The sequence below is a fragment of the Giraffa tippelskirchi genome, chromosome 9 (genome assembly GCF_054371585.1).
Source record: "Giraffa tippelskirchi isolate mGirTip1 chromosome 9, T2T-mGirTip1v1.2.pri, whole genome shotgun sequence".
Classification (NCBI taxonomy): domain Eukaryota; kingdom Metazoa; phylum Chordata; class Mammalia; order Artiodactyla; family Giraffidae; genus Giraffa; species Giraffa tippelskirchi.
This window is the reverse complement of record NC_137283.1, coordinates 70,875,071-70,902,190: the sequence shown is the minus strand read 5'-3', so window position 1 is coordinate 70,902,190 and position 27,120 is coordinate 70,875,071. Positions and strand designations below refer to the sequence as shown.

Genomic DNA, 27,120 nt, shown 5'->3' with positions numbered 1-27,120 from the left:
CGTGGCCCCTCCTGATGGAGCTTGCAGCTCCCTGCTGGGCTGCACACTTGACCTCTCTCCCGCCTGCCCAGGCTCCCCTCCACCTGCCACTGTGCTGAGATGGGAAGGGCTCGCTCCCCAGCACTGTGCCTGCATGCTAAGTCACTTCAGTCACGCGCAACATTTTGTGACCTCCCCAGGCTCCTCTGTCCATGGGATTCTCCAGGCAAGAATACTGGAGTGGGTTGCCATGCCTTCCTCCAGAGGATCTTTCCGGCTGTACACCCCACACCAAGCCCCCGAGTACCCAGAGTCACTGGCGGCACAGATTTTCAGCATCCTCTGGTTTCCACACTCTCCTCCCTAGGAATTTGGCTGAAAGCCCACGAACAGCTGAGTCGAGAGTTACCAGTAATAAGGGTTATGTAGCACTCAAAATAGACTTGCTGAATATAAATGGACACACATTTCTGGAAGGCAAGTTGGCAAAAGATACCAAAGCCTTTACATCTGCCTGAGCTCGGACGCCTCCCACCCTGCAATTCCATTTCTAATTCCATTTCTAGCAATTCCATATCCTAGAAGTGAATTAGCATACATACAATATAATGAAGTAACAGACATTAGAAAAGATGCTATAAGTCTAAAATTATTGAAATAGAAAAAGGATCACAAAAAAATAAATTATTCCATTTTTGCTGTGTGTGTGTGTGTGTGTGTGTGTGTGTAAATTCATGCGTTCATAGTAAAAGTTCTGGAGAGATTTACAACAGTGAATGAACAGTTCCCTCCAAGTGGTGACATCATAGTTGTATTATATTTGTTTATATGTATTATTTTGTTCATCTGTGTTATCTATCATTTCTACAATGAGCATGTATAGCTTTTGTGATAAGAAAGCAGAAGAGGATTTTCTATTAAAAAATCGGGTCCTCCTTTCAGATGCTGCCTCTTTCCTTCCCCATGGTGGAACACTGGTGGTCTTCCCATTGGTTCTGTCCCCACATTGGTCCAGCTGGTGGCACCAAACCCTTCTCCTTAGCCCAAATTCCCCCTTATCTTGGTGCTGGCACTAGTCTTCACCCTGTGTGGACGTGAATTGTCTAATGAGGTTTGACAGCTCCTGCTACAAATAGACCCCTTCATGGATCACAGCCTTGTCACAGCAAAGGGCTTCCATAAGTCAAGGTATGAGTCTTACCATGCAGGGCCACTCAAGACAGACAGGTCACAGTGAAGAGTTCTGACAAAATACAGTCCAGTGAAGGAAGGAATGGAAAACCACTCCAGTATTCTTAGCGTGAGAACACCTAACAGTATGAAAAGGCAAAAACGATATGACACCTGAAGATGAGGGCCCCAAGTCAGAAGGTATCCAATATGCTAATAGGGAAGAGCAGAGGGCAGTTACTAATAGCTCCAGAGAGAATGAAGTGGCTGAGCCAAAGCAGAAACGACACTCAGGTGTAGATGTGTCTAGTGATGAAAGTAAAGTCTGATGCTGTAAAGAACAGTATTGTATAGGAACCTGGAATGTTAGGTCCATGAATCAAGGTAAATTGGAAGGTGTCAAATAGGAGATGTCAAGAGTGAATGTCGACATCTTAGGAAGCAGTGAACTAAAATGGACAGGAGTGGGCTAATTTAATTCAGATGATCTATCTGCTATTGTGGGCAAGAACCCTTTGGAAGATAGAGAGTAGCCCTTGTAGTCAACAAAAGATTCCGAAATGCAGTACTTGGGTTCAATCTCAAAAATGGCAGAATGGTCTCGGGTCATTTCCAAGGCAAACCACTCAACATCACAGTAATCCAAGTCTGTGCCCCAACCACTCATGCCAAAGAAGCTGAGTGACCAGTCTGTGAAGACCTACAAGGCCTTCCAGAACTAACACCAGAAAAAGATGTCCTTTTCATCTTAGGGGACTGGAATGCAAAAGTATGAAGTCAAGAGATACCTGAAGTAACAGGCAAGTTTGGCCTTGGAGTACAAAATGAAGCAGGGCAAAGGCTAACAAAGTTTTGTCAGGAGAACACACTGTTCATAACAAATACCCTTTTCCAACGGCACAAGAGACAACTTTACACATCAGTTCAGTTCAGTCGTTCAGTCATGTCCAACTCTTTTTGACCCCATGGACTGCAACACGCCTGTCCATCACCGACTCCCAGAGCTCAAACTCAAACTCATGTCCATTGAGTCGGTGATGCCATCCAACCATCTCATCCTCTGTTGTCCCCTTCTCCTCTCTCCTTCAATCTTTCCCAGAATCAGGGTCTTTTCCAATGAGTCCGTTCTTCACATCAGGTGGCCAAAGTATTGGAGTTTCAGCTTTAACATCAGTCCCTCCAATGAATATTCAGGACTGATTTCTTTTAGGATGGACTGGTTGGATCTCCTTGCAGTCCAAGGGACTCTCAAGAGTCTTCTCCAACACCACAGTTCGAAAGCATCGATTCTTCAGTGCTCAGCTTTGTTTATAGTCCAACTCTTACATTCATACATGACTGCTGGAAAAACCACAGCTTTGACTAGATGGACCTTTGTCAGCAAAGTAATGTCTCTGCTTTTTAATATGCTGTCTAGGCTAGTGATAGCTTTCCTTCCAAGGAGCAAGTGTCTTTTAATCTCATGGCTGCCGTCACCATCTGCAGTGATTTTGGAGTCCAAAAAAATGAAGTCTGTCATTGTTTCCATTGTTTCCCCATCTATTTGCCATGAAGTGATGGGATCAGATGCCATGATCTTAGTTTTCTGAACGTTGAGCTTTAAGCCAACTTTTTCACTCTCCTCTTTCACTTTCATTAAGAAGCTCTTTAGTTCTTCTTCATTTTCTGCCATAAGGGTGGTGTCATCTGCATCTCTGAGGTTATTGATATTTCTCCCGGCAATCTTGATTCCAGCTTGTGCCTCATCCAGACCAGCATTTTGCATGATGTCACACATGGATATCACTAAATGGTCAATACAGAAATGAGACTGATTATATTCTTTGCAGCTGAAGATGGAGAAACTCTATACAGTCAACAAAACAACTACTGGAGCTGACTGTGACTTAGAGCTCCTTATTGCAAAATTCAGAATTAAATGGAAGAAAACCATTATTCTATTCAGGTATAACCTCAGTCTAATCACTTATGATTATACTTATGATAAATGAAGGTGATGAATACATTCAAAGGATTAGATCTGGTAGACAGAGTGTCTGAAGAACTATGGACAGAGGTTCCTAACATTGTACAGGAGGCAATGACCAAAACCATCTCAAAGAAAAAGAAATGCAAGAAGGCAAAATGGCTGTCTGAGGAGGCTATCTGAGGAGAGAAGTGAAAAGCAAGGGAGAAAGGGAAAGATATACCCAACTGAATGCAGAATTCCAGAGAATATTCAAGGAGAGTTAAGAAGGCCTCCTTAAATGAACAATGCAAATAAGAAGAAGAAAACAATAGAATGAGAAAGACCAGAGATCTCTTCAATAAAATTGGAGAGATCAAAGGAACATTTCATGCAAGGATGAGCATGATAAGGACTGAAACAGTAAGTACCTAACAGAAGCAGAAGAAATTAAGAAGAGGTGGTAACAATACACAGAAGAACTATACAAAAAGGGTCTTAATGACCCAGATAACCATAATAGTGTGGTCTCTCACCTAGAGCCAGACATCCTGAAGAGTGAAGTCAAGTGGGCCTTAGGAAGCATTACTATGAGCAAAGTTAGTGGAGCTGATGGAATTTCAGCTGAGCTATTTAAAATCCTAAAAGATAATGCTGTTAAAGTGCTGCACTCAATATGTCAGCAAATTTGGAAAACTCAGCAATGACCACGGGACTGGAAAAGGAATTTTCATTCCAGTCCCAAAGAAGGGCAGTGCCAAAGTATATTCACACTACCATACAATTGCACTCATTTTACATGCTAAAAGATTATGCTGAAAAATCCTTCAAGCTAGGTTTCAACAGTACATGAACCAAAAACTTCCACATGTACAAGCTGGATTTAGAAAAGGCAGAGGAACCAGGGATCAAATTGCCAACATTCACTGGTCATAGAGAAAGCAAGAGAATTTCAGAAAAACATCTACCTCTTTTTCATTGACTATGCTAAAGCCTTTGACTGTGTGGATCACAGCAAGCTGTGGAAAATTCTTCAAGAGATGGGAATAACAGGCCCCTTTACCTGTCTCCTGAGAAGCATGTATATGGGTCCAGAAGCAACAGTTAGAACCAGACATGGAAAAACTGACTTGTTTAAAATTGGGAAAGGAATATGACAAGGCTGTATATTGTCACCCTACTTATTTAACTATGCAGAGCACACCATGCAAAATGCTGGACTGGATGAATCATAGGCTGGAATCAAGATTGCCGGGAGAAATATCAACAACCTCATATATATGCAGATGACACTGCCCTTATGGCAGAAAGTGAAGAGGAACTAAAGAGCCTTCCGCTAAGAGTGAAAGCAGAGAGTGAAAAAGCTGGCTTAACTCAAAATTCAAAAAACTAGGATCATGGCATCCAGTCCCATCACTTCATGGCAAATAGAAGGGGAAAAAGTGGAAGCAGTGACAGACTATATTTTCCTGGGCTCCAAAATCACTGCAGACGGTGACTTTAGCCATGAAATTAAAAGGTACTTGCTCCTTGGAAGGAAAACTATGAGAAACCTAGACAGCATATTAAAAAGCAGAGACGTTACTTTGCCAACAAAGGTCCATCTAGTCAAAGCTATGGTTTTTCCAGTCGTCATGTATGGATGGGAAAGTTGGGCCATAAAGAAGGCTGAGTGCCCAAGAATTGATGCTTTTGAACTGTGGTGCTAGAAAGGACTCTTGAGAGTCCCCTGGACTGCAAGGAGATCAAATCAGTCAATCCTAAAGGAAATCAACACTGAATATGCATTGGAAGGACTTATGCTGAAGCTACAACTCTTAATACTTTGGCCACCTGATGCAAAGAGTCAACTCACTGGAAAAGACTCTGATGCTGGGAAGGATCGAAGGCAAAAGGAGAAAGGGGCAGCTCCCACCCTAGGTTCCTACATGGTGGAAACACATCTAATGCCCCAGGGAGTCCACACCCTTCCTACATGTCTTCAGAAAGCATGCACCTCCATGCTGTGAAGTCCTTACAGTGGGTTGAACACATATAAATACAAAAGTCGTATAATCCAGATTCTGAATATGGAAAACGAATTCTCCTTGCATGTTTGGCCAGAGGGAAAGCATTTTTCAAAGATTCCTAGAGTCAGCTCTATCCATCACACTATTTCAAGTTACTGCAAAAATGCCTCAGAGGTCAGACAGAAACAGAAGTCCTTCTCTTTCCAGATCACAAATTGGAAAGATCTCCCACCATCTACTTTCTGCATCATTTTGTATAAGTATATTTCTGTTTGGTTAGAAAGGAATTGCTTTTCCCTGGTTGATGCCTGACTGAATTGGTCCTGAGTTCCCCATGTAACCAGAGGCCAGCTGCTGTCTTATTGAAGTAGCTTTGCTGGCCACCTACCCACAAGAGACTGTGACCTCCGACTCCTTATTGTACCCAGTAGCCCAGAACCATGACCTCTGACTCACCTCAATGTTAGATCTTGGGAACAGAGAAATTCTCTTTATAGGAAAAAAAAACTGAAGTAGCTATCAAATAAGTGTAGACTTCAATTTATACATTTTTATTTATGGTGACTCTCCAGGTTTTAAGTATTTCTAAAATCCACTTATCATAGAAAATAATATATAATACTGCATCCAGCTCCTGATTATTTCAGATCTCTTTGCTCATTCACTTCTGGGGCTCTTTTTTTCTTCTTTTTTTTTCCTTTACATATTTTAGGCATTTCAGTGCCCACTAACAGCTCAGGGAAAGTAGATGAATAGCAGTAAGAAAAATAAAAACTTACACTGGCCTTGAAGTTATTAAATAAGTTACATTTGAAAAATAATGGGCCTTTAACTGAAAGATAACATTAAAAAAAGAAATTTAAGGTTAATCTATAAATTTTAATGAAAGTGAAATTGCAAAAGTGATAGCCACTCAGTCGTATCCGTCTCTTTGTGACACCATGGACGGTATCCCACCAAGCTCCTCTGTCCATGGAATTCACCAGGCCAGAATACTGGAGTGGGTAGCCATTCCATTCTCTAGGAGATCTTCCCATCCCCAGGGTAAAACCCAGGTCTCCCACATTGCAGGTGGATTCTTTACCATCTGAGCCACCAGGGAAGTCCAAGAATACTGAAGTGGGTAGCCTATCCCTTCTCCAAGGAATCTTCCCGACCCAGGAATCGAATCAAGGTCTCCTGCATTGCAGGCGGACTCTTTACCAGCTGAGCTACCATGGAAGCCCTGTAAATTTTAATAATTTCTGCCAAATCTGATATCCTTTACTACAGAGGACTTTCCAGGTGTCGCAGTGGTAAAGAATCCACCACCTGCAATGCAGGAGACTCAAGAAACATGGGTTCAATCCCTGCATCAGGAAGATGCCTTGGAGAAGTAAATGGTAAACTGCTCCAGTATTCTTGCCTGGAGAATCCCATGGACTGAGGAGCCTGGCAGGCTATGGTCCATGGGGTTGCAGAGAGTCAGACACGACTGAGCACACATGTGCTTCACTGCACTGTATGCTCAGAGAGCTGATATACCTGTTATGCATTGGGTACCTATTTACTACAGGTGATATTATTTTTATAATTTAATGACTTTTACAAAAGGCTATTAAATATTCCATGTTGTTTTTATTTGCTATAATTTTGATGAAATTTACATGTTACAGTTTAAAAGGGCACAGTTTTAAATTCCACATCCATGTGTACCTGAGAAGTGGAAAGTAACAGGCAAATGTTGGCACCAGAAATTTAGAAAGAGCAAAAGGAAGAAAAACTATAAGGGACTAGGGTGGTGTTGCCATGGCAAATTTATTTTGACCAATAAGATACGAGTAATAATAAGAAATAGAAATGTTCCATTGGCCAGTCAATAGTATTTAAGATTCTTCACATAATCTCAAAAATTAGATTGGATATGACTTCTGAGATTCCATATATAATGAGTGTGAGCTGTATAGTTTTTTTTTCTTTCTGTGTCTGGTTTATCTCAGTGGCATAATATCCTCCAGGTCCATCCATGTTGTTGCAAATGGCAGAATGTATTTCTTTTTTAAGGATGAGTAGTACTCGACTGCATAATTTATACTACAACTTCTTTTAACTATATGTGTATGTATATCAAATCATCATGGTGTACTTTTTAAATACATACAATTTTCATTTTAAAAATACAATAAAAACATTAGATGGGTTAGAAACGATACTGTATCTCAATATATAAGAATAATGATGAAAGTGACATTTATTGGCCAGCACTGTTCTAAATGCTTGACTTCTATGATTTCACTTAATTCTCTCAATATCCCTATGAGGGAGGTATGTTGTGATCCCTGTCTTGTGAATGGGGGACCTAAGACCTGCCCAGGCATAACAGTCATGAACGGAGATCCCGGGGCACCTCCAGGCCATCTGACTTCCTTCCCAGCCTCCTGTGGGACCCACTCGCAGCTGGGCCCCAGGTGTCGTATCAGTTTCCCTTAAAGCAGCTTTCATTTCCCCTTCTCCCCACTACTGCTCTTCCCATCTTCACTTGGCCAAATCCCCTCCCTTAGAAACCATTCAGCTTTGCCACCAGCCCACCCACCCTTCTCCCAGCCTGAACTGCCTAACTTCTGAAGTGCACCGTCTTCAAATAATGGAAGATTTGGCAAATTGGGAAAACGACCTTTAGATGACCCGTCTCTGTGTCGATCAGGCATCTGGAAGGGGCTGAGGGCCACAGCCGTCTGGCCTGTATCTGTTTACCCAGGTGGGAGGACAACCACAAGGCCATCTGAGGTCTGTTTCCAGATACAAGAGGCGGTGTCAGGAGGCAGATCGCGGTCCACACAGGTGATGAGCACATGAAACGTGGCAGAAGCAAGTCCACGGAGCACCAGGCAGCCTGAACCCAAAGGATGAAGTTAGGAAGCACTAAGTCCAGGTTTCTGGCAACTAGTTTGCCATCAAAGAGGCTTTTGTGACAGACCCCGCTAGGCTGCGAACACCTTTCAGTGTGCCTCGAAATCTGGAGCGAGATAAGAAGGAGATGCAGGTGGATCTACCCTGTAAAGCATAAGAAAATCTGCCTCGCATGCTACACGTGTAACCAGCATGTCTCAACATGGATGACCTTGTTTCTGCTCAAGGGGAAGAATTAGTTCTTGTGGGTGATTCTCAGGGCGGTACTGGCTGCTCTGGGAGACGCATCCTTGCCGGATGTTTGTGAGAAAGACTGGCAGCCCTGTGCAGGAGACGTGTGGAGGGCCCCTGAGTGGAGGCTGGGTGGGCAAAAGATGGGAAATGCTTTCCAGTCGTGGGGTCCCCGAGGCCCATTCTTTTGTTCTAGGCCCTGCTGCAAGCTCTCCTCTTTGCTTCTCCTCTGATGCCTTTCTCTGGCCCCCAAGCCAGGGTTCCTGTCAGGGTGCATTTGACTGTGTCACACAAGAGTGAAAGTGAAAGTCCCTTGGTCGTGTCTGACTCTTTGTGACCCCACGGACTATACAGTCCATGCAGCTCTCCAGGCCAGAATACTGGAGTGGGTAGCCTTTCCCTTCTCCAGGGGATCTTCCCAAACCAGGGATCGAACCCAGGTCTCCCGCATTGCAGGCGTATTCTTTACCAGCTGAGCCATGAGGGAAGCCCAGGAATACTGGAGTGGGCAGTCTTTCCCTTCTCCAGGGCATCTTCCCAACCCAGGGATCAAACACAGGTCTTCCTCATTGCAGGCTATCGACTGAGCTCTCAGGGAAGCCCATGGCACAAGAGAAGCAGGTTCAGTTACCTTAACTGGTAACAAAATGTATAGTCAACACCACAGGGAAAAGAGCAGCCCCCAGCAAGGAGGTGGGCACCCCGGCTCCCCTCTCTGGGCTCCCTCTAGTCCCCCTTTCCTCTGCCGGGCTGTAGCCTGGGTGCGGCCTTCCCCCAGGCTGGGAGCAAGAACATGCATGTTCTCCACACACAACACGGAGAGGCAAGGAGGGGACTAGCCTGGGCTGTGAGGAACACTGTCCATTCCCGTCTCACTTTGGAGAATCGGGTCTCGTGCCTGAAATGACCACTGGTGAGGAGGCTGGGCCCTGGGTCTGGGGTAAGAGTCCCCTGTGGCCTAAGGGTCAAGGGGCGGGGCAGGAGGTGTGACTGAAGAGATGTGAAGGTTTTCGTTTGGGGACGGGCTTTCGGAAGGAAACTTCTAGTGGTGTCAGAGGCAGCCAAGAAATGGTTCCTACTTTGTGGTGAAGGTGAGGGGGCAGAATGCCTCTGAACATGTTTCCTCCTAAATATTCCGCCCTTTTGTCACTTCTGTTTCTCTGAGTGTCTGAAGGCCAAATTTTTCTGTTTATTATTGTTCTTTCCTCCTTTCTTCCATCACCTAATCTTCATGAGACCATGAGCGCAGACCAGCCGAACTCCCTTGTATTTCAAAAGCAGGACAAAGTAGGTAAAGGGAAACCTGAGGAAAAAACAAATGAATTCAAATTTATTTTATTTACTTTTTTAATTAATTTATTTATTTTAATTGGAAGCTAATTACTTTATAATATTGTAGTGGTTTTTGCCATACATTGACCTGAATCAAATTTAAATAACACACCAGCCCAGCTGCCACCCAGGGAAACCTGAGATAGTGCTTCCCTTACCAGCCCCTCATCCAGATGGCTCACACCCCAAGCTGCTGGCCAGGACCCCCTCTTTCCCTTCAGGTGAATGACAACCTATCAGGTCTTACCTGAAATTAGCAAAAGAATAAAAATGCACCATTCTCAACTCCTCTTGAATATAGAAAAGTCCCTCCCCTTCCTCCCTTCCTTAACTTCTGTTCCCTGGGCCCCCAGCCCACCATCTCCTGGAGCTCTTGTTTGAGATCATCAACATAAGGTCAGTGGGACACTGACAAAAAAGGAAGCATTTCAACACTAGGCAACCAGCCTCAACTAACAGGCTCCTGTCCGCACAGTGGGACGTTTTCTTCCGAGTGGCGTAAATCACAAGCCATCAGCATTCTGTCCTTGACTCATCCATGCACACAGGGCTTTTGTTTAATGCTCAGCCTCATCCACGCTTCTTCTACAATGGCATCTTCTTCCCTCGTGTTTTCCTCAGTCTCCCTAGTTGACATTTTCGGTGTTTCCACAAAATGGCAAGCATGACACTGCACGTCCTGTTTTTTCCTGACTCTCTGCACTGATGGCCCAGCTTTTGCCAGGCTCTGATTATCATTTTCCACAATACATGATACTCCCTGGCACTTCCTGAAATTACCTGATGATGCCTCTGCATCGTGTTGACAGAGTTAATGCTCATGAAGGCAGGATTCCCTCTGGGCTTCAGCTGGACCCTGGCAGGGACCTGTGACTGGGGAGCTCTTCCACTCATCTGAGGTCCACCTGAAACAAAGCCCAAGAGTTTTCTTTCATGATCAAAGGAAAGGACTTCTTGAAAATGACTGGATCCAAAGTCTGGAAATTAGTCCACAGTCCACTCTATGCCGAGCTTAACGGTTGGCGTAATTCTGTGCAAGAGCCTGGAGGGTATTTAGAGGAATCTGAAACACACTTCCCATCTTTTGCCAAGTATTTGGTGAACATGGTTACCTGGAGGAATTGCCTCAGTTCCAGTCCCTGGGTTTCTTTTCACCTTATGTGTCTGATTTGGCCAGTCTCTTCACCCAGAGACGGACCCTGCTCCTCTCCTGTGGGTTCTGCATCCCTCCTGTCCCCCAAGATCTGTGTCTGTGCCCATGGTTCTTATTTCTCTTGGGAGCCTGGAGTGGAGGGCCCTTTCAATCTCTACTTATAGACTCCAAAAGACTAAGTAATGAATTGCATTTCTGGGAAGGTTGCTTTTTCCAATTCTTGTTGTGAAATGCCAGTTCCTCATTTCTAATTACTGGGGAAATGCATTTCTATTTTGATCAGACTGGAGATCACCCTGGCCTTCTATTCTAATCTAACTGCTCTGTATCACAGAACAGGATTTCTGTCCAGATTTCTCTAGGCTCTTACCCAATGTTTTTTGTCACCCTGCAGTGACAGGGAAAATTATATTTGGTTCCTCTTGGTAGGAGAAAGTAGCTCCCTGCTTAAGGTATGAGTTATGGATAGATTCTGCCTCCTCCTTCTGGCAGAATCTAAGCTGCCAAGTGACCTCTGAGTACAACTTTAAGCCATGTCTTCCACCTTTTGTGGATCTAGATTTTTTTTTTAACTTTCCATTTTATATTGGAGTATAGCCAATTAACAATGTTATGATAGTTTCAGGTAAAAGGACTCAGCCATACATATACATGTATCCATTCACTCCCAAACCCGTCTCCCATTCAGGCTGCCACATAACGTTGAAAACAGTTCCCTGTGCTTTACAGGAGAACCTTGTTTATCCATTTAAATATAGCAGTGTGTACATGTCCATCCCAAACTCCTTAACTGTCTGTTCCCCTACCCTAATCCTTCCTCCCTAGCAACCATAACTTTGTTCTCTAAGTCTATTGTTTGTTTCTATTTTGTAAATATGTTCATTTGTATCATTTCTTTTTAGATTCTACATATAAGGGATATCATACAATATTTCTCTTTCTCTGCCTGACTTACTTCATTCGGAATAACAATCTCTAAGTCCATCCATGTTGCTGCAAATTGCATTATTTCACTCTTTTTAACAGCTGAGTAATATTCTATTGTGTATATGTACCACATCTTCTTTATCTGCTCCTCTGTCGATGGACATTCAGGTTGCTTTCGTGTCTTGGCTGTTGTAACTTATGCTGCAGTGAAGACTGGGGTGCCTGCATCCTTTCAGACCATATTTTTCTCTGGATACATGCCCAGGAGTGGTATTGTAGGAACTTATGATAATTCTAGTCTTTTAAGGAACCTATATACTCTTCTCCATAGTGGCTGTACCAATTTACATTCCCACCAACAGTGTAGGAGGGTTCCTTTTTCTCCACACTCTCTTGTTTGCAGACTTTATAATGATAGCCATCCTGACTGGTGTGCAGTGATATCTCATTGTACTTTTGATTTGCATTTCTTTAGTGGTGTTGGACAACTTTTCATTGCCTCTTGGCCATCTATTTGTTTTCTTTGGATAAATATCTATTTAGGTCTTCTGCCCATTTTCTGATTGAGTTATTTGTTTTGATGATAATATGCCACATGAGCTATTTGTGAATTTTGGATACTAATCCCTTGTCAGTCACATCATTTGCAAATATTTCCTCTCATTATGTGGGCTGTCTTTTTGTTTTGTTTATGATTTCCTTTGCTGTGTAAAAGCTTTTCAGTTTAATTACATCCCATTTGTTTATTTTTGTTTTTATTTCCATTACTCTGGGAGATGGATCAAGAAAGATATTGTTGCAATTTATGTCAGAGTGTTCTGCCTATGTTTTCCTATAGGAGTTTTACATTATCAAGTCTCACATTTAGGTCTTTAATCCATTTTGAACTTATTTTGTGCATGGTTTAAAGAATGGTCTAATTTATTTATTTTTCCATGTAGCTGTCCAGTTTTCCCAGCACCATTTGTTGAAGATACCATTTTTCCACCATCATATAATCTGCCTCTTTTGACGTAGATTAATTGGCTATAGATATGTGGGTTTGTTTCTGGGCTTTCTATCCTGCTCTGTTGCTCTATTATAGATCTCTATTTTTGTGACAGTACTATACTGTTTTAATGACTATAGCTTTGTAGTATAGTCTGAAGTCAGGGAGCCTCATTCTTCCAGCCCAATTTTTCTTTCTCAAGATTGCTTTAACTATTTGGGGTCTTTTGTGTCTCCAAACAGATTTTAAATTTTTTTGGTTCTAATTCTGTGGGGAAATGCCATTGGTAATGTGGTAGAGATTGCATTGAATCTGTAGATTGTCTTGAGTAGTACAGTCATTTTGACAATATTGATTCTTCCAGTCCAAGAACATGGTATATCTCTCCCTCTGTTTGTGTCATCTTTGATTTCTTGCATCATATCTTATAGTTTTTTGAGTACAGGTCTTTTGCCTCCTTAGATAAGTTTATTCCTTGGCATTTTATTCTTTTTGTTACAACAGTTAAATGAGATTGTTTCTTGAATTTCTTTTTCTGATCTTCCATTGTTAGTGTATAGGAAAGCGAGAGATTTCTGTGTATTAATTCTGTATCATGCAACTTTACCAAATTCATTGATGTGCTTTAGTAGTTTTCTTGTAGTGTCTTTAGGGTTTTCTATGTATAGTAAAGTATCATGTCATTTGCAAACAGTGACAGTTTAACTCCAATTTGAATTCCTTGTATTTCTCTTTCTTCTCTGATTGCTGTAGCTAAGACTACCAAAGCTATGTTTGATAAAAGTGGCAAGAGGGAACATACTTATTTTGTTCCTGATCATGGTGGGAATGCTTTCAGCTTTTCACCATTGAGTATGATGTGAGCTTTAAGTTTGTCATATATGGCCTTTACTATGTTGAGGTAGATTCTCTCTGTGCCCACTTTCTGGAGAGTTTTCATCATAAATGGAGCTTAATTTTTTTGAAAGCTTTTCCTGCATCTATTGAGATGATCATATGGTTTTTTATTTTTCAATTTATTAATGTGATGTATCACATTGATTCATTTGCTGGTATTGAGAAATCCTTGCATCACTGGGATAAATCCCACTTAATCACGATGTATCATCCTCTTAATGTGTTGTTGGGTTCAGACTGCTAGTATTTGGTTGAGGATTTTTGCTTCTATGTTCACCAGAGATATTGACCTGTAAGTTTCTTTTTTTGTGGTGTCTTTGTCTGATTTCGGTATGAGGGTAATAGTGGTCTCATTGAATGAGTTGGGAGTGTTCCTTCCTCTGGAATTTTTTGGAGGAGTTTGAGAACAATAGGTATTAACTCTTCTCTAAATGTTTTATAGAATTCTCCTGTGAAGGTCCTGGACTTTTGTTTGTTGGGAGTTTTTTAGTGACAGTTTCAATTTCAGTGCTTGTGATGGGTCTGTGCATATTTTTTTTATTTCTTCCTGATTCAGTCTTGGAACACTGAACCTTTGTAAGACTTTGTCCATTTTTTCCAGGTTGTCCATTTTATTAGCATTCAGTTGCTTGTAGTAGTCTCTTGTGATACTTTGTATTTCTGTGGAGTCAGTTGTAACTTCTTTTTCATTTCTAATTTTATTGATATGAGCCCTTTATTCTTGAAAAGTCTGGATAAAGGTTTATCAATTTTGCTTACCTTTTCCAAGAACCAGCTTTTAGTTTCATTGATCTTTGCAATTTTTTTTTTGCCTCTACTTCATTTATTTCTGCTCTGATCTTTATGATTTTTTCCTTCTACTAACTTTAGGTTTTGTTTGTTCTTCTTTCTCTAGATGCTTTAGATATAAGATCAGGTTATTTGCAAATGTTCTTGTTTCCTGAAGTAAGTTATCATTGCTATAAACTTTCCTCTTAGAACTACTTTTGGCACTTCCCTGGTATTCCAGTGGTTAAGAATATGCCTTGCATTGCAGGGAATTGGGTTCAATCCCTGGTTGGAGAACTAAGATCCCACATGCTGTGGAGCAACTAAGCCCATGTGCTGCAACTGCTGAGCCTGTGAGCCACAACAGAGAGTCCATGCTCTTCAGCAGAAGCCCTCACACGATGCAACAAAGGTCCCACATCCCACAGCTAAGACCTGATACAGCCAAATAAATACATAATTTTAAAAAGAACTGCTTTTGCTGCATCCCATAGGTTTGGGGTCATTGTGTTTTTATTGTCATTTGTCTGTAGGTTTTTTTTTTCTTCGATTTCTTCAGTGATCCATTGGTTGTTGAGTAGAATATCATTTATCCTCCACATGTTTTTGTTTTTACAGTTTTTTTTTCTTGTAGTTTATTTCTAACCTCACAGCATGTGATTAGAGAAGATATTTGATATGATTTCAATTGTCTTAAATTTACCGAGGGTAACTTCATGGCCCAGTGTGTGGTAGTCTTGTGAAATGTTCCATGTGCAGCTGAGAATAATGGGTATTCTGCTGCTTTTGGATGAAATGTTCTATAAATACCTATTAAGTGTATCTGGTCATAAAAGGTCTGTGTTTCCTTGTTGATTTTCTACATGGATGATCTGTCCATTGATGAACATGGGATGCTAAAGTCCCTCTCTATTATTGTGTTACTCTCAATTTCTCTCTTTATGGCTGTTAGTATTTGCCTTATATATTGAGGTGCTCCTATATTGGGTACATATATACTTACAATTGTTACCAGATTGATTCCTTGATGATTATGGAGTGTCCTTCCTTATATCTTTTAACAGTCTTTATTTAACTTCTATTTTGTCTGATAAGAGTATTGTTACTCCAGCTTTCTTTTGATTTCCACTTGCTTGGAATTATCTTTTTCCATCCCCTCACTTTCAGTCTGCATGTGTCCTCAGTCTGAGGTGACCTTTTAGGTGGCATATATATAAGCCGTGTTGTTGTATCCATGCAGCCAGTGTGTGTCTTTTGTTGGTGCATTTGATCCATTTACATTTAAGGTAATTATCGTGCATATGTTCCTGTTGCCATTTTCTTAATTGTTTTGGGTTTGTTGTTTTTCTCCCCATCCTCTTTTGTTCTCTTATGGTTTAACGACCATATTTCATGTTGTTTGGGGTTGTGTTTTGCTTTTTATATGTTTATCTATTGCGGTTTTTGGGTTTGCTGTTCCCATGAGGTTTTGATATAGAAGTACATATATGTACAAGGTTGTTATAAGTTGCTAGTCTCTTTTCTGCCTGGGGGAGTTCCTTTAGCATTTGTTGCAAAGCTGCTCTGGTTGTGCTGAATTCTCTTTAGCTTTTGCTTGTCTTGAAAGCTTTCGATTTCTCCATAAAATGTGAGTGAAAGCCTTACTGGGTAGAGTATTCTTGGTTGTAGGTTCTTCCCTTTCACCATTTTAAATATATCACACCACTCCCTTCTTCCCTGCAGAGCTTCTGCTGGGAAATCAGCTGGTAACCTTATGGGATTTCCTTTGTATGTTATTTGTCATCTTTCCCTTGTTGCTTTTAATATTTTTTCTCTGCCTTTAATTGTTTTCTGTCTGATTGCTGTGTGTCCTTGTGTGTTCCTCCTTGGGTTCATCCTGCCTGAGTCTCTCTGCACTTCCTGGACTTGGTTGACTGTTTCCTTCCCCGTGTTAGGAAAGTCTTCTAGCTATTATCTCTCCAAACATTTTTCTCAAGTCCTCTCTCTCTTCCCCTTCTGGGATCCCTATCAGTGAATGATGGTGTATCTAATGTGCCCCAGAGGTCTCTTAGGCTGTCTTCATTTCTTTTCATCCTCATTTCTTTGTTCTGTTCTGTGGCAGTGATTTCCACCATTCTGTCTTCCAGGTCACTTATCCATTCTTCTGCCTCAGTTATTCTGCTATCGATTCCTTCTAGGGTATTTTTCACTTCAGTTATTTTATTTTTCATCTCTGTCTGTTTGCTCTTCAGTTCTTCTGGGTCTTTTTGAAACATTTCTTATGTCTTCTCCATCTTTGTCCCCATTCTTTTTCTGAGATCCTGAATCATCTTCACTATCATTATTCTGAGTTCTTTTTCCAGCAGACTGCCTATCTCCACTTCATTTAGTTGTTTTTCTGGGGTTTTATCTTATTCCTTCATCTGAGACATAATTGTCTGCATTTTCACTTTGTTTAACTTTTGGCGATTGTGGTTTTCATTCTATACGCAGCAGGATTATAGTTCTCCTTGCTTCTGCTGTCTGCCCTCTGGTGGATGAGTCTGTCAGGGAAGCTTGTGCAAGCATCCTGATGGGAGGAACTGGTGATGGGTAGAGCTGGGTCTTGCTCTGGTGAGCAGGTCATGCTCCATAAAACTTGTCTGCTGATGGGGCTATGTTCCCTCCCTGATGGTTGTTTGGCCTGAGGCAACCCCACCCTGGAGCCTACAGACTCTATAGTGGGGTTAATGGCAGCCTTCAGGGAGGCTCACACCAGTGAGTTCTTCCCAGATCTGCTGCTGCCATTATCCTTGCCTCTGCAGTGAGCCACAGCCACCCCCTGCCTCTGCAGGAGACCCTATAGTACTTAGCAGGTAGTTTTGGTTCAGTGTTCCTTGCGGTCATTGTTCCTTTCCCCTGGGTCCTGATGTACACAAGATTTTATGTGTGCCCTCCAAGAGTGGGGATTCTGTTTCCCCCCAGTCCTGCGGAAGTCCTACAAACAAATACCACTCCAAAGTCAGGAGTCCAGCAGTGACCTGGATGAGTGATTCTGGCTCAGACAGAGTCAAGCCCTCACTGGTCATGATGTAATCTCAGGGCTTAGCTGGGGGTGGGGAGATTGTCCCCAGCTCACTATAGTGCTTGCCTACAAGTCTCATCTCTTCCCCACATCAGCCCCTCCGTTTGTTTCCTGGACGTCTTTGTGACACGCAGCTGGCAGAGAGCAAATTCTCTCCCTCTCTCGAGGGATGCTGTCCCAACCTGGCCTCATCTCTTCTGATTCAGAGGAAAGTGCTTTGCATGGCTTTCTCCTCCCAGGAACCCTGAATCTGTCTCTTTCTTTCCTGGGTTTCCCAAGAAGTGGGTCCCTGTGCCCTACCTGTCATAATTGTGTGTGTGTGTGCATGCCTCAGGGTGGACCCTTCACAGGGTGCTGAGTTCCCTTCAACTGGTGGGGTTCCATTCAAGTCACCTGAATTTGGGGGGACTGCCCAGGACTAGCATTTTGCTGGGCACTGAAGGAGCCAACTGAGTGGACGTGACCCATCTGTCTGTAAAATTTACCACCAGCCCCACCCCAGTTACAGTTGATTGGCACTTTGGTGGAGGGAAGGCATCTTCCTCACTCTGCAGCCTTCACATTTTTTACAAAACAAGTGCAAAGTTAGCTATTACACAAATCACAGAATTTAGCCCTTAGGTAAGGGAAGCACCTCTGAACTGCATGGTGATTTTTCATTTGTATATTTCAAACTATTTCCTTCAAAGGCACACTTAGTTTTCTGCTACACAAAGAGAAGCCAATATGACACAATTTTAAAATTATATTTAATTGCTCTCATGGAGTGTTCTACTGGGTGAAAAAGAAAGAAAGAACAAGAAAAGGCCAGGATCCTTTCAATGGCTGACCCAGGAAAATGCCAAGTTACCCAGGCTCTGCTTTCTGTATATGCAGCATGAAGCTCAAATTATTGTAAATTGCTTTTATTTTATTTTCAATGTCAAGTTTTGCCCAGCTTCTCTTCTCTTGCCATCCTTTTCCTCTGTTGCCATGTACAATACATAACAACAGTTCCTAAATTCTGAAAATATAGAAACCTCAGAAGAATATTGCCTGGGGAAAATTAATCTCTGTGCCTTTAGTGACAAAGATTCATTTGCACATGAAATCCTGAATTCCCGCTGGTGAGAGATTTGCATCTTTCATTAATCTTACACAGTAGCAACTGGTGTACATCATTCTGTCAGAGCCAGTGACTAAGCTTTCCCCAAATGATTCTGAACCTGTGTTCCAATGATTTTGTGCTTTGATCAAAAAATGTCTCGACCTCATGACATCTTGCATTTGTGTCGGTTATCTTTTCAAGCAAAATGGTCCTCTCTCCTCAGGTTTAGTGGCTTAAAACAGCATCCTACTTTCATCTTGCACTTCTGTTGGGCAGTCCTTTGGGCTTGGCTGAACTCACCTGGGCACCTGGGATTCGCTGCTGGCAGGACCCATGTCTGCTGCATGAGGTCTCCCAGTCTCCAGCAGGTCGGCTGGTTCTCATGGTGCTGGGTTCCCTAGAGAGTGTCACCCAACAGAAGTCTGTGTGCCTGAGGCACAGTGAGGCCATACTATACTGAAACATTGGAGTTTGGAGCAGAGAAAGGTTTATTGCAGGGCCAAGTAAGGAGAACAGGTGACTCATGTCCCCCAAAGGCCCCAGACTCCTTGAAACGTTTCACAAAGCATTTTTAAAGGCAGGTGAGGGAGGGGTGTTGTTGCAAACATCTTGGTGTCAGAATCACTTGTTCCTGCAGCTGTCCATGTAGGTCAGGTCACGATGCAGTGCTTAGTCTTTCAGTCATGTCGACTTTCTACGGCCCCACGGACTGTAGCCCACCAGGCTCCTCTGCGCATGGAATTTTCCAGGCAAGAATATCGGAGTGGGTTGCCATTTCCTCCTCCACTTTGACCCAGGGATTGAACCCCTGTCTCCTGTGTCTCCTGCATTGGTAGGCAGATTCTTTACCGCTAGTGTCACCACTAGGGAAGCCAGGTCAGGTCACGATGTCCTGTAAACCTCCAACAAGACAAATGTTATTCTCTGTTCTGCAATACCTTATCTCTTCGTGAATGGAAAAGTATTATACCCTTAAGGTCAGAGTCTTGAAAATGGGCTCTTTCTGAATATTTCAGGCTACAGGCAACATTCTTAACTAAGCAAAAGCAATAGGATACAAAGGTTCAAGTAAAGGAAATGGATCCAAGATGGAGTCAGGCTTGTTCTCTGTTACAAGAGTGAAAGCAGAACCTGCAAGATCTGCTCAAGACTCTCACAGAGTGATGTCCGCTGCATCCTCAGGGTCACAAGTCACAGAACGGCCTGACATGGAGTCCAGGGGAAGAGGTGCAGGGTTGCACCTCACCACCTGCCACCCTTCTTATGTGCAGTTGGTTTTGCAGGCACAGTGTTGATGTCTGATCACCGTGTGGTCCTCCACTTCCAGAGCCTCGGAAGGAACGAGAAGGAAGACAGCATCCTTAGCACCTAATACATGCCAGGCGCTGATGAGGCCTTTCCCATCTGTTGGTTTCTTCAACACCCACACAGCCGTTTTGCAGATAAGAAAAAATTGAGACTCAGAAAATCTAAATAATTTGCCTATGTAGCTCAGGCTAAACTGGGGGCTGGGGTTTGGAATTGCCCTGAGGTATGGTTCCAAAGCTCTTCACATCCTGCTGGGCTGCTCAGAGGATTTCTTTCACTTAAGTCATATCACGAATGAGTGAACACATGAAATGTGGACTAAATTAGCTGTAAGTTCAGTGTTAGTCAAATGATTCGTTATCTGCTTTTAATATGGCAAATCTGCTTGGGCCATACCCCCTTAGTCATTATATAAACTATAAATATTCTTACCCATCCTTTCAGATGTCAAGGTAACGCATCAGGAACTCCCAGTATTTTTTGAAAGGCCACACTTAAATGTTACCATCTCCAGCCAAGCTCACCCAAATGGTACCAATGTTGACACACTGGCATTTCCTGGCAGTATCATTGCTCGCTGAATAAGAATTGAAAGTTGAGGAGAGTTTACCAGATCTGCTGTGAATTCCCCAACAGATTTGGTTAATGAATAATGCACATTTGTAATTCTGCAGTTTGTTGGGCCACTGCAAACCATGGCTGTTTGACTGAAGTCAGATGTCTCTGAATATGGTGCAAAAAAACCAGAGTTCATCTTTTTGTACGTAAGATTAAGTAAGTTCTTTTAAGTCACTTTGCCGTGTTTCAGAATGTTTCTCCCTGAGGTGAAGTACTGCTGTCTTAGTCTAGAATGGCAGGAAGCATCCATCAACCTCTTCCAGTTTGACCTAGTGCAGTTATTTTACTGTGCTCAGGGCCAGCTGAGACCATGCCAGAGGGCGTGGACGGTGACTATCTCAATTACCTGCGTCTGCTTGGCCTTTGTTTTCTTATAATCACTTGGCTTCTCGTCTGCCTACAATGCGGGAGACCCAGGTTCAATCCCTGGGTCGGGAATAGCTCCTGGAGAAGGAAATGGCAACCCACTCCAGTATTCCTGCCTGGAAAAATCCCATGGACAGACTCCAGTCCATGTGGTCGTAAAGAGATGGACATGACTGAGCAACGTCACTTTCACTTTCTCTAGGATTACCCAAATGTTTGTTCCAAAAAAGGCAGTCCTGCTCAACTACAAAAGTACCTTGCTTTTACTGCAAACACTGAGATGGCTTACTGGTGAAACTACAAAAGTCTACAAAAGTCGATATGTGTGTATATGGGTAAAAGAGTAATGTTTTCACAAAGCTGTGAGGTTTATGTCTTTGTTTTTGTTACCAAAATCTAGTACACTCTTCTGTACATGAGTGCTAAATAGAAAGAGATGGAATTTAGGAGGAAAGAGTAGATTTATTTCTTCGCCAAGCAAAGAGGGAACACAACAGTTTTTGCCTCCAAAAACTGTGCCCCACTTCGAGCACGTAGTGAGAAGTTTTTATCGTCATAATTCAAAGAAGGTATAATCGGCTTGTGGACATTTTTCTCAATGGTTGATGGTGAGGTAACTGGGAGTCAGCATCATCAACCTTCAGGTTCCTTAGGTCTGGGGTGTTCATGCTTGTGGGCAGCACACCATCATTAATCGTTAGCTTTTCCTTCCTGGAGAGGGTTTCAGTATCTGCCAAATGGCTCAACAATATTGTATCCCTTGAGGGGGAATCAGGCCCTTGCCCCAAGACTGCACTGTTGTTTCCTGAATATTCTTCCCTTGTCGCTGCCTCTGCCCCCTTCCCTAATTAACCATTGCTTGAATCTGCCCTTTGGAACTCATGGAGGCTGAATGAAGGCTGTTTCCTATAATCAAGAAACGGGGGACACACAAAGATTTTGTGCCCAGGAGCCCCACAGGGCTCTCTGCTAGGTATCATTTTCAATTGAGTATAGTCAGTTCTCAAGAAATTGTTCATGAAAATTCAATTAATCCAACACAGTGGTTAAATGCACAGTTTGGGAATAAAAGAGAACGTGTTTCAAATCCCACTACCCTCACAAGGTTGGCTGAGAGGAGGCCACTGACGTAACCTCACTGTGCTTGCGTTCGTTCTCTTTCTAAAGCAGAAGGAATAAACCTCCCTAATAGGCTTGTTGGTGTTCTAATGAGATGTAATGATGTAATGCATGTAGTATTCTTGCCCAACACAGAATAGGTCCTCAATGCATTGAATGTATTGCTACTATTTGTTAATTCATTAATGCTAACTTCGACATTAATTTTAATCAGTTAATGTCCTGTCCTTGACTAATGTTCATGTTTTCGTCTTTGTTTCTTCCAGTATTTAATGGCAATTTCTTTTCTGTTTAAATTCGGGCTGCCTCAGTCTTCACTGCAGCATAGGCTTCTCTTGCAGAGCGTGGGCTCTGGAGTACACGGGCTCAGTGGTTGCAGCGTGTGAGCTTAGTGACCCCACCGCATGTGGGATCTTCGTTCCCCAACCAGGGATTGAACCCAAGTCCCCTGTATTACAAGGCAGATTCTTAACCACTAGACTGCCAGAGAAGTCCCTGATGGCAATTTCTATCAATGGCAAGAACGTGGAAGTTAGTCGCTCAGCTGTGTCTGACTCTTTGCAACCCCATTGACTGTAGCCCCCCAGGCTCCTCTGTCCGTGGGATTTTTCAGGCAAAAATACTAGAGTGAGTAGCTATTCCTTTCTCCAGGGGATCTTCCTGACCCAGGGATCAAACCCATCTTCCACATTCCAAGCAGATTCTTTACTATGTGAGCCACCAGGGAAGCCCTATCAATGACAAATGAAAGTTTAAAATTATATGATCATACAAACTTTATTTCTCTATTCCTTATAGTGAGTTTTAGGAGTCTTCCTGGTAAATAATTTATATAATCACAGAAAGAAATTAATCATCCTTATTTTATCTCAGACTATTTTTTTATCATGGATCATTGAATTATTTCTGGAAATAATTCATTCGTTCTGGAAGAGAGGTGTTTGTTTACTATATGACAGGGCATAATAGCTTACTATATGGCAGTACATGGCCCATAATAGTTGCTCAAAATAAAAAATATTTATTGTGAATGAATAATTAACAGACAATGAACAAGTAAATGATTTAATATTTATTTGGAGTGAATCCATGCACCCTCTTGATAGAAATTGCTTTGGGATTATAAAAAGCTCCCACACAAATGAGATTGCTGAAGCACAGGATGTGATGTTATTATTAAAACTGTTTATTGCTGAATCACTGAATGCTGGAGTATTCAATAAATGGTATTTGAGTAACTTTTAAGATAATAAAAATCCTGTATTGCCTTATAGTTGCAATAACTTTAAAAGAAGTATAAAAACATACTCCAGTGTTACCCTTTGAATAAAGATGGTGAATATAGTAACCTGTGCAGTTAAAAAGAATTTTAAAGTATTTTTTTCATCTTCTCTATATCAGCAGTTAGCTAGTCATTACTATGATGTGATCAGCAGTTTCAGCAGTAGAGACCATGTTAACCATTTTTGAACACTCTCCAGTGCTTCGAATCATCACACAAAACAGAAAGACCTCTTTTAATTAAGTGTCAGGAGCTATCCAGGAAATTTTGCCAGCATTTCTGCTAGCCAGTAAGTGAGGTTAATTGACAATCCTGAATAGAGAATCTTAGAGAAATTCGTATCATAGTTACCATAATTTCAGATGCTGATAATGCACTAGTTATCTACTCAATCAGCGTGACAGGTATCTTTGATCTTACTGAGAAAGTGCTCAAGTGTCTTACATAATGGATCTCTCATTAGGGTAAATTAGTATTTCCGAATGTTGCTAATTAGCAAGCCTGAGAACAAACAACAAAAATCAGGTTTTCCAAATTGCAAGAGTGCTGGTTAGTAAACACAGGTTTTTTGGTAAACACAGATTACCACTTTGACTGAATTCTCCATTCAAGATTCCCGTGGTCGGCAGGCATTGTGCATAGTATGTTTTACCTTCCTGGGAATCATCAGTTGTATGCTGAGTTTGTACTGAAGGTTAAGATAACTCATACTTTAGGAGGTTACCAAGAATGTAGTTTTGTAATATTTGTGCCTAAAATTGGTTGTGACTTGCGTTAAAGTAGGATGAGCAGGAAGGTGAGAGATCCTGTTTTCCAGCAGTGATAAATATAAATGAAGTGCTGATTGCTAATAAAATGTCCACAAGGAAAAAAAAAAGAATGCAGTTTTGGAAGAATAGGGATGTGGTGTCCTAATTCTGAGGTGACTATGGAAACTTAAAAGAGAAAGCCACGAGAGTACTCTCATTCCCCAGGCTTGAACTATTTCAGCTGGTGTGGAGCCGCCCTCATACTTAGAACTTTTGTGAGACTGCACACACACACACACACACTTCTGTGCCACGTGGTAGGGAAGCACCTGAAAGGGACAGATAAGAGTTTTTATCTTTTGTGCCAAGGACCAGTGGGTGATTTTTTTAAACATCTGAGATGGAACTGATGATGGAGAAGTTATAAAAGAAGAAATAAGGAAGAGATGGAAAACTGAAGTGCTGGAGAAGACTCTTGGGAGTCCCTTGGACTGCAAAGAGATCAAACCAGTCCATCCTAAAGGAAATCAGCCCTGAATAGTCATTGGAAGGACTGATGCTGAAGCTGAAGTTCCAATACTTTGGCCACCTGATATGAAGAACCAGCTCATTGGAAAAGACTCTGATGTTGGGAAAGATTGAAGGCAGGAGGAGAAGGGGATGACAGAGGATGAGCTGATTGGATGGCATCACCGAGTCAATGGACATGAGTTGGAGCAAACTCTGGGAGATGGTGAAGGACAGGGAAGCCTGATGTGCTGCAGTCCATAGGGTCATAAAAAGTTGGACATGACTTCTGAACAACGAACAAGGAAAACTGGGAGTGGGAACCAGATGAAAAGACTCTGTCTTCAGGCCTTTCCAATCTACAGTGGAGGGTCATGAGATCACACTCAGGGCAGGTAGGGAGATTTGGGTAAATAGTGGGGTGAGCCAGAGCAGGAAATAGGATGTGTCACAAGTAGTAGGAGCCAAACTATTTCATGAGCCTTTTAGATATTTTTTGAGCCTTTGAGATATTTTTCAAAGAATTCTTATTTTACCAAAGTAATAAATTTGCCTAGTTATAAAAGTCAAATAATACAAATTAACACAAAATGAACCATGGAGTTAAATGTAAAACATAAGGCTATAGGATTTTTAGAAAAAAACAGAAGAGAAAATCTTCAGGATCTGGAGCTAAGCAAAAATGCACAACCCATGATAGGAAAATTGACAAAGTAGATATCACGAACGTTTAAGATGTTTGCTCTGCAAGCTTCCTTATTAAGAGGATGAAAAGACAAGTTGCAGGCTGAGAGAAAAGATTTACAAACCGCATGTCCCACGTAGATAAGAAGATTCAAGACTCAACATTAAAAAAGAAAAAAAAGAAAAACTGCATTAGAAAAAGGTGAAAAAGACAGAAACAGACATTTCGCTGAAGAAGGTATAGAGATGTCAAATAAGCACATGAAAAGATGTTTATATTCATTTGCTACTAGGAAAATGCCAATTAAAATTACAGGAAATATCACTGCACACCTATCAGAAGAACCAAAATAAAACATAGCAGTAACAGAAGATGCTGGGGATGATATAGAGGAAGGAGTTCCCATATGTTGCTTGTGGGAATGTAGAATGATACAGTCCTTCAGGAAAACAGCTTGGTAGTTTCTTATAAAACTAAGCGTGCAATTACTGCATGACCAAGAAATTGTATTCTTGGGCATTTATCCCAGAGAAATGAAAACTTTTATTCATAGAAAACCTGTGCATCAATGTTCATAGCATCTTTATTCATAATAACCAAAAAATTAGAAGCAGCACAGATGCTGTTCAGTAGGTAAATGGTTAAACAGACTCTGGTACCCATGTACCAGAGATTCTATCCAGCCCTAAAGGTGCAAAAGCTTTTGCTGTGCACCACTTGCCTGAACCTTGAGGGAATTATACTGAGTAGAAAACAGGCCAGTTTCAAAATGTTGCAAGCTATATGATTCCATTTGTATAATATTCTTGAAATGATGAAATTGTAGAAATGGAAATGAGATTAGTGGCGGCCAGAAGTCACGGCGGGTGGGTGATGGGAGGGAGAACAAGGCTATGAAAGCTCAGCATGGGAACTCATGGTGATGGAGCCATATCACGACTGCACCAGTGTGAGCATCCTGGCTACAGTGCAGCTCTGCAAGATGTTATCATTGGGGGAAATGGAGAAAAGGGCACACAGGAACCCAGGGTTACTTCTTGCAACCGTGTATGACCCCACAGTTACATGCTTGAATTTGCAGTTGTGACTAACAAAATTGAAAGTTTAAAATAATAAAAGTCAAAAAACATAAGCTCTTTATATCAGGACAGATATAAAGAGCTCTCCCACTCGCCTCAGCTCTCCCACTCTACCCTCCAGACCTCCTTTCTGGAAGCAATCATTTATATTTTTCCAATGTTTCTTCTGATATTTACCAATGTCTTTTTTTCAATAGTATGTGCATGCAACTAACTTCTGATTAATCAATTTTGAACATTTTCTATTAACTTAAAACTCTAGTAAATGAAGGTTTCACTCTTTTTTTCCACTGTTGCCCTTCTGCAGAGCCTCCCATCATTCCATAAGTTTTTATAAGTTAAATCTCAGCATTTATGTTATGCCTGTGTATTATGTTGTATTACCATTGCTTGCTTCTCCAATGGTAAACGAATGCCCTATTTCTTGCCGGCGTTGCTTTCATAACTCTTCCCACATCTTCCAGTCATCCTTCAGTAAAAATGTCTGCAAGGTCCACTGTGTCAGCTAAACAACCCAATTCCATTGTAGTTTTTCACAGACACCCTGCCCTCCTTTCAGCTGGGTTGGCTGCTTGCCAAGCCTGCTGCAGACATCCACTCTGATTTCTTTCTGATTTTCTTCTACACTGTGTTTCCAGCCTACAGGGGCCCATGACTTCATCTTTCTTGGTGGGAGGCGTGGCACTGACTGCTGTCAATGTGCCCAGGCCACTCCAGTCCTACCTGGATGGAAGCCCCTCCAGCTGGCCCACAGTGACCAGCAGGGCTTCCTTAACCTCATCCTGTGATTCCTGCTGTGTCTGCTGCACTGGGGTTGTCCTCACTCTTGGTTTACGTCCCCATTTTGATGGGGTACATCGTCCAGGACATTCTTGAGAAAAAGCACAAGGAAAGCAATATTTTTTGAGATCTTGTGTGTCAGAAAATGACTTTTCCATCCTCTTGCTGCTTGAGAGGTTGACTTGATATATACTTTTAGGCCAGAAATA

General features: G+C 42.0%; 1 protein-coding gene and 1 long non-coding RNA gene across 6 annotated transcripts in view; one reads left to right on the top strand and one right to left on the bottom strand.

Annotated features, from left to right (window-relative positions):
* KCNQ5 (potassium voltage-gated channel subfamily Q member 5) overlaps positions 1 to 27,120 on the top strand; it is a 600,369-nt gene that overhangs the window by 528,867 nt on the left and 44,382 nt on the right. The window lies entirely within an intron of this gene.
* Positions 9,393 to 27,120, bottom strand: part of LOC145521811 (uncharacterized) — a 31,146-nt gene continuing 13,418 nt past the window's right edge. The window contains exons 4-5 of the long non-coding RNA XR_014065710.1: positions 10,336 to 10,460; positions 9,393 to 9,526 (exon numbers count right to left, since the gene is read on the bottom strand). This is a non-coding gene — a long non-coding RNA (uncharacterized LOC145521811). The remainder of the gene's footprint in view (positions 9,527 to 10,335; positions 10,461 to 27,120) is intronic.